Source organism: Dipteris shenzhenensis, chromosome 12, assembly GCF_047967505.1.
Source record: "Dipteris shenzhenensis isolate YYH24624 ecotype China chromosome 12, Dip_SZ_1.0, whole genome shotgun sequence".
Classification (NCBI taxonomy): Eukaryota; Viridiplantae; Streptophyta; class Polypodiopsida; order Gleicheniales; family Dipteridaceae; genus Dipteris; species Dipteris shenzhenensis.
The window spans coordinates 18,168,564-18,180,153 of NC_141607.1; the positions used below are offsets into that span (position 1 = coordinate 18,168,564).

Below are 11,590 nucleotides of genomic sequence, written 5' to 3' on the forward strand. Positions count from 1 at the left end.
AGGCACCTAGCGACACTGGTCAGTCACTATATAGCAACATTTATATCCAAAAAGCATCGCTATATAGTGATGATTCAGGGCAAAGCATCGCTATATAGCGACGGTTAAGGCACTTATTGTCAGAAGAGAGAAAAGGAGCTCATGGGTGGCTATTTTTTGGATCTTAATAGATTTCCTTGTAGTTCATGTTGTGATTTTAGAAGTATGCAGATGGAAGGGATGAGTGGAAGCTCATCAGATGATGTGCCAATGCTCAGGAGCATAGAGTGGCTTATGGAGAGGTTGTATTGTCATTGCACTCATTGCAAGCGAGAAGTACGACATCAACGTCGTATTGTCATGTGCCACTTGTAGATGTATGGGGAGGAGCCCAAACCAGTACCCACTTTAGTGACATGACTTCTTTGTTGTTTTGAGAATCATTATTATTCAAAGCCTATGTATGTTTGAATTTTGATAGGTTGCTCCAAAAGATGTTGCCTGTACCAAATACCATGCCCGCATCAAGAGATGAAGTAAAGAAGATGCTAACAATGGTGGGTATGGATTATGATACCATCCATGCTTGCCGTAATTTGACTGTATTCTCTTTCTTCATGAGCATGGACATTTGGCTAGTTGTCCGAAGTGTGGGAACAACAATATAGAGATGACTTGCAGGGTGAGCAGATATCGGTAAAGGTCTTGAGACACTTTCCCATCATTGCAAGAATACAACGCATGTTCCGATGCAAATTCATAGCGGCATGGACATTTGGCTAGTTGTCCGAAGTGTGGGAACAACAATATAGAGATGACTTGCAGGGTGAGCAGATATCGGTAAAGGTCTTGAGACACTTTCCCATCATTGCAAGAATACAACACATGTTTCGATGCAAATTCATAGCGGAGTTGATAACTTGGCATGCATCTCATCAGTCCACTATTGACACATTGAGGATTCCTGTAGATTGTGTAGCTTGGAAGCACATAGACAATCAATGGCTGGACTTTGCAAGGGATCCAAGCAACTTACATCTTGGGCTCACCATGGATGGCGTGAATCCTTTCGGGTTATGCTCGACATCTTGGTCAACATGGCCCATAGTCTTTGTGAATTACAATATCCCACCATGGATATCAATAAAAAAGGGACACCTCATGCTTGCACTACTTGTGCCAAGGAAGTACAAGGCCAAAAATATGGACGTGTACATGGCACCTTTGATAGAGGAGTTACAGATCTTATGGAGAGGAGTGCGGGTCTTTGATATTTCTAGAGCTCCTTGACATACCAATGATATTTTGGTCAGGGATATCTTGATGTGGACCATGCATGACTACCCAGGATATGGAGATTGTGCAGGTATGTGGTTATGTCTTTACATGTATAATATAGGATTATGCTTTTATGACTCTCTTTCACATGCATGTCTTATACTAACACATTCATGCACGCATGCAGGACTTTGTTACAAGTGGGTAGCATGCTTGCCCTATTTGTGGAATGGGTTTAAAATTGCTTGCACGATACTCCAATCATATGACGAAAAATGTTTATGAAGATCATGCTCGATACCTTCCGCTGGACCATCTCATGCATGGAGTTCAGCTTGATCCACCACCACCATATTTGAAGGCAAGTGACTGGAGGGTGAATGGAGAGGAACCTCCTCGTGGTATGAAGAGGCTATCGATCTTTCACGAGCTTCCTTATTGGGGTCAGTTACAAATCAATCATCTCTTGGATCCCATGCATATCTTCAACAATGTATGGGCTACTATTTGGGCACACTTGGTTGGTTCCAAAGACTCAAGAGGAGTGTGAGAAGACTTGCGTGCTATGAACAGGATGTCTTGTTTGTGGCCCCAAGTGCGTGCTTTGGGAAAAGTTATCCTCCCGAAAGCAACATGGATCCTCTCCACGAGAGAGGAGGCAGCAGTCAAGGCAGACATTATCTCTTTTCAAACACCCACATGATACATGCATTACTTGAAAGGTCCAGCATTTTCAAAGGACAATAAGCTTAGTGGGCTCAAGTCCCATGATTGGCACAAGGTTTTATAGGTATTCTAAGCTGTATGATTAGTGTACCGCTAATTGTGATGCCTTAGTGTAATTATCATTATGTTATATTATTGGCATGACTTCTTTGTTGCTTTGATAGTTCATCCTCCCAATTACAATAAAAGGGTGCTATATTCAAGATCAGTGGTATTGTAGGGTATGCTTACTATCAAATTGCATTGATTGCATTTTCTTCAATTTAATCTGAATAATCTATAGATTGATTATGAATATATCTTACATGGGCATGTGAAATAGGTGGATATCTCAAAAAGAGATCTCCATATCGAGCATCGAGAATGCTAGGGTGGAATCCATCGAAGCTGTATGCTTGTTTGAGAAGCACTTTCCCTCGAGCATTATGATAACTCGAGTGCACTTGCTTGTGCACATAGTTGATGAAATGGCCATTGTAGGTACCATTCATAGTCAGTGGATGTTTTTTCTCAAGCGGTTTATGAAAAGTTTGAAGGGATTTGTAAGACAAAGAGCAAGACAAGAAGCAAGCATGGTAGAGGGATGGCTTGTGCAAAAGTCATTAGTATATATATATATATATATATTTGCCGAAAAAATAGTGCTAATTATATTACTTCGAAAAAACAAGATACATGGGGTCAGTTTTGCAGCTGACGGGGCTGCGTTCACAAATCGGACGCAGCCCTAAGTGGAAACAAAAAGCTCTCTCTCACGGAGGGATCAGGCGGGTGTGAATAAACAGCCAGAGAGGCAGTGAATAGTGCCACTGAAGGCCCTGAGAAGTATGCTCGAAGAAGAGGCCCTGCGTATCCCAATCTCAGAGGAAACATCTCCACTTCTCCCAGCCAGCCTAGGGATACCCCTGTATCTAGTCCCACTGGCCTCTGAGTGTGTGGATAATCTCGCTCCAGATGTCAGCCATGACCTGGGCAGTCAAAAGAGAGGTACCACTGAGGATCTGCGCACAGCGCGAGGTCCAAATGTGCCATCCGATGATGTTGCTAATAATCTCCCAGACTGGCTGCCTCTCCTGAGATCCTATGTCTGCCTCTGCCAAGTGCTGCGGGATGCCCTCAAGCGGCCCCCAAGTCCCTTGTGTGATAAGGAACATGGGGTCCTATGGGCCTGCCTCGAACAACTGATGATAGCCAGGTGTGGTGCTGCACCAGCCTCTGCATCCTCCCAAGAACTCTCCTACCTAATGTCGTGCTGTAAGCGAAGAAAGGGGTCGGCCCCTGGCCTGCCACAACCTCTAGCCATCTCCACTCACCTGGGTCCCAGTCAAGCTCTGACAGGGCCCGCCCCTCCCAAATCCAGAGTCGCCATAACTACAGCTGATCCTGCTCTATACTAGGATCGATCTGCCAAACCTTCCCCATGAGGCCAACGACATGAACCCTTTGCCACGAGATAAGGGGGTCGATGAGCACACCCTCTCTCCTGAGTCGGCCGTCCCCCAAGACTGCGAAGAAGGATACAGAGGTGTCGTCCAGCTAGCATGCAACCACCAGTGGGATGCCACGAGGGGTGAACTGTTCAAGCCAACGAGCATCACCAGGCATGAGGATCTGAATCTCGAGTGGAACCAACCAACCGGTAGGAATCGCTCCGTCTATCTCTATGCGTCTCGCCTAAATCCACGGACACCTCCGACTGTGGCTGCTAGAGCAACGGTCTCCAAGTGTCTATAAGTGTCCCTCCAAACTCGAAGGGACCGGGCTGGCCCCCGTATCTAGCCATCCCATGGGATATGTGACCTCTCCCCCAGCTGAAGGCCCAAGGTATCTCTGACCTGATCGTTCCAGATGAGCGGCTGGCGGTCGATCTCCTCCTGACTGCTAGGAGGGGACTGGAGGAGATTGAGACGGAGTCACCTCCAAACCTTGAGAAGGCTATGAATGAGCGGGGAGCGGGGGTGAGTAAGCGGTGCAGAGGTGAAGATCCACCAGAGAGACAGTAGCCACTCTCCACCTCAGTGCGGGATGCAAGAACTGATCCCCTGCTGAAGTAACATCTTCCATGTTTGCCCCCCCGGGGTCAAACCATGGATAACTAACTGGCCAGCAGGGCCTGACTCTGAAGCTCAGGATCAATGACCCCCAAGCCACCCTCAGCCTACGGAAGAATGACTATCTGCCAGGCTACCCTGGCTCTGGTATCTCTGAGACCATCCCTCCCAAACCACAGGAAATTCCGAACCATCCTCCTGAGTTGTGCCACGCAGGATCTCGAGAAGCACCAACAAGAGGCCACATACTAGGCTGTGGCCAGGAGAACTTGGTTGACTACAAGAGCACGACCTGCAAGAGAGAGCTTAGCACTGCTCCAGAAAGCCAGCTTCCGTCAAATGGAATCTAGCATCGGGAGAAACTACTGAGCTGGCGTGATGTCCAGGCCGACCTGAAAGCCGAGATATCTAGCAGTCTGCCCCCGCGGGATCCATCTGAAACCCAAAAACCTCCCCCACTGTGAGCATGCCCCAGGGTTTGTGAGAAAACCAACTGATTCGTTCCAGTTGATTTTCACATCGGCTGCCGAGCAGAAGACCTCTAAGGCCAGCCTCACCCTCTCCAGCATCATCTCATCATCCTGAACATATAGCACTGTGTCATCTGTAGACTCTGAGTCCAGGAGCTCTGTGTCCTCCCTGATGGGAAGGCGAACACCTCGGATCCCTGTTGACCTCGGCGAAGAAGAGAAACAGGTAAGGAGCGAGGGGGCAACCCTGATGCACTGATCTCTCCAATCGAAATCGCTCTCCCATCCTGCCGTTGATGATGATCCTGCTGGAAGCTGTCCTGTATAATGCTGAGATACCCTGAATCCATCCTACTGGGAATCCAAGTCTCTCCAAAGTACCCTCCAGGAAGGACCAGTCCACTCGATCATAGGCCTTCTCAAAGTTGAGAAGTAGGATGGCTAAGTGCGACCCGTTGTGCTAAGCCCACTCCGTCGCCTCTGAGAAGGTGAAGACATTATCCAAGATACTGCGATCCTGGACAAAGCCTGTCTGAGTGTCATGAATGAGGTCAGGAAGTAGTGGCCGAACTCTAGCACTGATCATCTTGGCAAACAAGGAAAATACTTTTTACAGACAAATCTGTATGGAGTAGTGAATGAAACAAGGCTCACCTCTTCTTTTTTGGGTATTTCTCTACTTTCCCTTCCTCTACTTTCACTTTCTCTTTCTTTTTTCTAAAGTTTCTCTCCTCCTTTCCTCTCCTTTTCTTTCTTTAAAGGAAGAAACAATACACAAAAGACAATCATGAAAGAGAAGAGTATGAAAGATGGTGCATAATTGGATGAAACTTTGTAATATTTGATAATAGTTGACTCATCATTGTGACATCATTCCCTTATAATGTTCTTCTCCTTACTGCCTCAAGGCCTCTCCAAATCTTCATGAGTGCTCCTTGCGATGACTTGGATTTGAGATAACTAGAATGGATTTGTTATGGGTTTGCACAAAGTATTTTGATAATACAGAGTTAGCCCAAGCCTCTATGCCTACCAGAGTTAGCCTGAGCCTCCTTGTACCTTGTGGCCCACTGCCTCCTTGTTCCTTGTGGTCCACCGCCATCAAATCTACATGTGCTAGTCCTCTACACTCAAATACTAGAATTTGAAGTCCTTGCTACCCATGCTTGCTCTTCTTGGCTATTCAAGTCTATTTTGCCATGATCTAGTTATTCCATATGGGCATGCTACATATTGTCAAAGTCATACTTTCAAGAGCAGAGTTGCATAAATCTATCCATCACCATTGATGATGTAATTGGTAAGAATCAGTGTCTTACATTGCATTAGCTGACTGTTGATGTCATACAACACAAATCTTAACATGACAACTCCTTGTGCACTTGTTGACTCACAATTACATGCACTTAGATGATGCACACCTTTCTTTTGAGAGTGGTCCCACCATGATCAACAAATGGTGATGAAAATCTTATCACGTTCTCTCAGTGCAATAGTTCTCACATGCAATCCTAATTTGTACAAATTGCTTTCATGTATGTGAGAACAACATGTATTCATGAGGAACAAATATCAATGTAAACACTAGTTTGTGCTCTCAAATGGGTGCAAAAGTATATAAATATGTGCAAAATGATTGCCATGCATGCGATGTTCGTGTGCAAACTTATGAATGGATGGGGGGAATCAAGAAACACAACATAGACAAATTCCTCATTCCTATTCTTGGGCATTGTGGCCTATAAACTTATACAAGTAAACATGGTCTATATACAACCATATGTAAAACTAGAACAATGTGTGCATGAATAGCTATCTCATGGCTAGCATTTCAACTTGATCAATAGAGTATTTTAAACCTTTGTGCTTGAGTTTTGAACATCTTGGAAAAATGCATGGCTCTGCCTTTAATTCTCCTAGCCTCGGACTTCAAAGTCTACCTTAGTAGATCCAAGGATAGTTTCTTCATAAGATTCCTACCATGGGGCTTACAATCCACTTGGTTGGCCAAGGTGACCATCGGTTGGGGATCTCATGTGGCACACGTATGTGGAGCCCAAGTTCGAGGAACAAGATTGGATGTTGTGGAAAGAATGGGTCACCTATATTTCAATTAAGTATAAGTGAACATTTAGCAACATGACCTTTTGGAGTATTTAAAATACTTGATAGGACATGCCATACATTGATGTGATTGACACCATTATCAGATTCCTTGGTGGCAATAGGTCATGTGAATGCACTAACACATGCATTACTCAAGTTGTCGAGACTAGAAAATAGCTTCTTGAGCAACACCATAGCAATGCACACAACATTGGTAGTAGTTACTAAGGTGTCTCTCACATCATTTATCTATTTGCTACTTTTGAAGGTTGTTTTTGGCCCCATACCATTATGACATACACACTATCCTCCTCATCTGCCTCCTCTCTCTCTCTATCTCTCTCTATCTCTCTCTCTTACACACTTTTTTTGTGAAACCCCTACCCCACACACACGCACGCATGCGCACACATGCGCGAGAGTGTGGGAGAGTGCACACACACACACATATATGCACTAGGCCGTTTTAAAGCAAGGAGAGCTCTAATCATTGTTGAGTTTAAATAAATTATTAAAAATTTGGGGAAAGGAAGAGTATCGGATATAGACGTGCCTTGTGACTTCTTTTGGTGATCATTGATAACCTACTCAAGACGAGTTTAGCCTTTGCATTTATACTGGCTCACATTCCAAAATGAAAGGAAATCGTACAGTCTGATATCTGGAATTCATGAATCATCACCATAGAGTTGCACGCCCAACAATTTATCCTCTTTGAAGATGCAAAAACTCCATGTAGTGAAAGTTAACGTAACTGACAATGGAATGGGGGCCTGTACTGCTGCGACTCGGGGGGGGGGGGGGGGGGGGGAGAGAGAGAAAGAGAGAGAGAGAGAGAGAGAATCCTAATTAAACCAATGTTACTTTGCAATTGAAGGCCAATGATTCTGATTCAATTGCCAATGATTCTGATAAGGTGCAAGGTTTACAGAACGGTTTCGGTCCTAACGCAGTGTTCTCGGATGGTTCTCTTAAATTATCAGGGAACGTCTGTCGCTTGTACTTTCATGCAGCAGTAGAGCCGTGGACTGCAGTACGCATATTACTCTTTTCTAATGGCTGTTCCTTCTTAGCAGCATATTGAGGGTTACCTCAGGCGTGGAGTCATGCCGGCCCTCAAACTCAAAGGAGAGCCATGGCTCTGATCAGACCCTTCCGATTTGCGGTTTCCCCTTTCCCCTGATGCAGTTCCTTTACCATTTGTGGTAGATCATTCGGACTCCATGTTTTCAAGTCATGAACCAGCTTAAAGTGGCAACAATCCAAACGAGCAACTTCTACGATCTCGAAAGTTTTGTTGGTCCCAGATATGCTACAAAGCTCAAAACTCGGTGACCTCTGTTAACAATAGATGATATATGCTGAGCAGATAAATCCTCATTATGTATGAAAGATTAGATAGAACTGGAATACCGGCTGAACAAACACATTCAATGAAATTGTCCGTTGTCATTTGTTGCAAACTCATTTCTGTTCAGAAGTCGAAATGATCCATACCTGCTTTGGCAGTTGTGGCACGAAGGAAAACCCATTGCTTATTGAAAAAAGGTAGGTGATGCACTTTTGTAGATCATCTGGTCGGCTAGACTCTGTAACTCTTTACAACTTTATCTGTGGCATCTTCATCTCTGACTTCAAATGCCGTTCGACTTTGCACGACGATATCGTAAAGGTGAATCGATTTGAGCCTTCGAAAATCAATGGCAGGAAGGGAAAGCAAATAGGGTCCGTTTCCACTGCGGTAGTATTGTCTGAGGCTGGTGTCGCTGTTGGGCGACCTTTCCCAACCCAATGCGAATAATTTATTTTCGAACGAGTCAAACGAGGAGATAACCTCATTGGTCGCTCGGTAAATGAGCAACTTTCTTGGTGGTGCCCAGTCTTCCGAGGGCTTGTCCAAAGACTCCTTCCGCGGATTCTTAACGAGCGTTAACACCCCATTCCTGAAGACCCACACCCCTGCCATGTGTGGGCTATGGAGCTTGATCTCGTTAAAAAATCGTGGTGCAGCGATTAGGGATCAAATCATGGGGAAGCGAACGAAAACCCACACGCTATACTATATTGCAGGGCGCGGTCCTTCGGCATCACGTTGTCTTTAAGACGAACGGAATATGGCCACTCCTGGTGCACCATGAGACATGCCTATGGCGACGTGTTGATCAGGCGATGGTGTCAGAGAATAATAGCAGATCAGCGGGATGGGATGTAGGCCTGGGATGGAGGAGGCAGAGAGGAGATAATCAGAAGTGCGAGCAGGAATGGGCGGCAATCGAAGGATGGGACGATTTGGAAAGAACGCTCGCTTATGGCTGGGCCGTTAGACTAGGCGCGCTGTGGTCATGGGATGCGATGAAGCGATAGCCTAGAAACAAAGGCGATACGTGCAAGTCTTGGGTCGACGTGCGATATATAAGACAGAGAGCGCGCGAGAGTCACACCAAGAACTGCAGGGCAAGTTGGCAAACCTCGAGCCCATGCAGCATTGAAACCGGGCCGGCTGCAAAGGCCTAACTTATCGCAATTCTCAAACCGTAATTTGAAGAGACTAAACTACATAGATAACAGCTTGAGATCACGTGTTTCAAGCGGCTAAACTGCATAGAAGAGAGTCGAGACTAAACTGCATAGATAAGATCTTGAGAAGCGCGTGAAAGAGATTAAACTTGCATAGATCAGATCTTGAGAAGCGATTCAATCGAGTAAACTGCATAAAAAGGACTAATCTGCACAGATGATAGCGAGAAGTGATCCAAGCGAAGCCTAATCGCTTAATCGCTAGCAGCTTCACCAGAACAGTAACAGTCCAGAAGCATCTATATGATTTAGCCACTGTGTTGAGGAGGAATCATTCGTGATGCCGGCTCATGATCGAACTGTATATTCTGTGTGCGATGAGGGCGAAGGGTCGCGTCGCTGGTGATGCTGGCAACAGTGAAAGGAAAAGAAGTGGCACGTCAATCAGCTGTCGCCATGGATTTGCGTGGAAACTTGGCCCCCATCTCACAGAGTCACACTTCTCCAGCAATAATAAGCATTTGGTATTGGAAATCCCAAGAACTTGTCACAATTTGTATAGTCTCTTTCCTCCTAGGGCTTCTCATTCTCAACGTTGCCTTTCTCAAGTCACAAGATGGTGCAAGGGCTATTGTGCAACGGCTCTCCTTTTTGCCGTGACCCAGCTTTTAAGTTAAAAAGCTCAGCCTAGATTCACTTCTACACAGCCCTACCTATCACACGTCCCATTGGCTCTTGCATCCTAAAAGATCCCCCCATTGGCTCTCGTATCTTGAAAATATGAAAATATCGAATCTCATAGCTCCACTAACTCACCCTATCCTACCACAAGGCATGCCCGTATTGCTAGAGACTTGTCACATAGTTATTTGCCTCACTTTCCTTTAACAATTAATACAAAAACACTTGAGATTGGAGATAGGGTGCCTTCATGCATACTGAGAGAGTGAAAGAGAGGGAGACAGAAAAAGCGAGAGGTCTCTCTCTAAATTTTTAAAAGAGATTGGAGATAGGGTGGCTTCATGCACTAGTACACACATACACACACACACACACACACACCTCTCTTTTATACTCAATATTAAACTCGCAACTCATTTACTCTTCAAAAAGTAAACAACTTTGAAATACACTCCCAAAACTTCAAGTACCTTGAGTCTCTCCTTCCTCTATGACTTTTATAAAAGTAATACTTTAATCCATGGAATATGTTGTTAAAATTTACTTTTTGGAATTCTCATTATGGTTCTAGGATTCTTTCTTTCAATAGAATTTCTAGTTATGATTCTAGAATTCTTTCTTTCAATAGAAGACATTCTCCATGTTTTATTTATCTTAGCATGCAAAGATTTATGTTGTCTACAATACAAAATACAATTGCAATATTACTCACCAACATTACACATTTGTATACATTACTTCTAATGTATATAAATAGCACAGAAAGATTGACTTATTTTGAAAGTGAGACATCCAATGGTGAATGCATATATTCTTATGAATGTAAATCAGCACCCTTAAATCTTCTAAGCTAAAAAAACTTACCCTTTAATGAACATGCATTATTTGATTTTATCATCACTATACTAAGGGTCTTGAATTTAGAAACTGAAGAGACACATTACTATTAACACTATTTATTTTGTTTACTTTTATAGGGTTAAACTCAAAAAGCAAAATGAAGGCCCAAAGATACTAAATCTAGAAATTCACAAAATTCTCTAAATTACAAAATTAGGAGATAAAGAATTACCAAGGGAACAAAATCAACAACTTGTATGTAAGAAATCTCTTAAGTCCGAGAAAAATGGTAAGCTCGATCTTATGAACTTGAAATAGGCAATAGTACAATGAGCTTAGGTTTACACAATACAAAAATTCTAGATTGCATCTTGCTTTAAAAGCCACAATTTATGAATGTATAGTTTGTCTAACTTAAATGAAACTCTATGAAAAACTTTCACTTTGTAACTAGTGAATCGGGAGCTCCTTTAATGAAAAAATTGTACTTGTCCCATGAAGCTAGTCTACTAAACTTGAATATTGGTCCTGCACTGTCCTCTCACTCATGTCTGGTGTTGATTGAACAAATCTCTCTCTCTCTCTCTCTCTCTCTCTCTCTCTCTCTCTCTCTCTCTCTCTCTCTCTCTCTCTGTGTGTCTCTTTAATTTTGAATTCATGTAGTAAATCCTCTATACAAGCATATTTATAGTTTCCCTTATATACTTTTTATGGCTCCATCTTACTAGGGCTCAAGCATCACAATCTCATTCATAAATTGAATATGATCAAGACCTATCTAAAAGATCTCAATGACATGAGTAAGGAAAATTGATATTATTACCCAAGACTTCTCTGAATGAAGTTGGGAATGATAAATGCTGAGTCAAGGCATGATGGGAGATCCATGAAAAAATATACTCTATAAACTATTGGGGATGGAGTATTCCATAGCAGCTACCC

At 43.7% G+C, this 11,590-nt stretch overlaps 1 pseudogene; it reads right to left on the reverse strand.

Annotated features, from left to right (window-relative positions):
• Window positions 1–8,192: 8,192 nt before the first annotated feature.
• Window positions 8,193–8,576, reverse strand: LOC147895919 (flowering-promoting factor 1 pseudogene; annotated as a pseudogene).
• Between the last annotated feature and the right edge of the window lie 3,014 nt (window positions 8,577–11,590).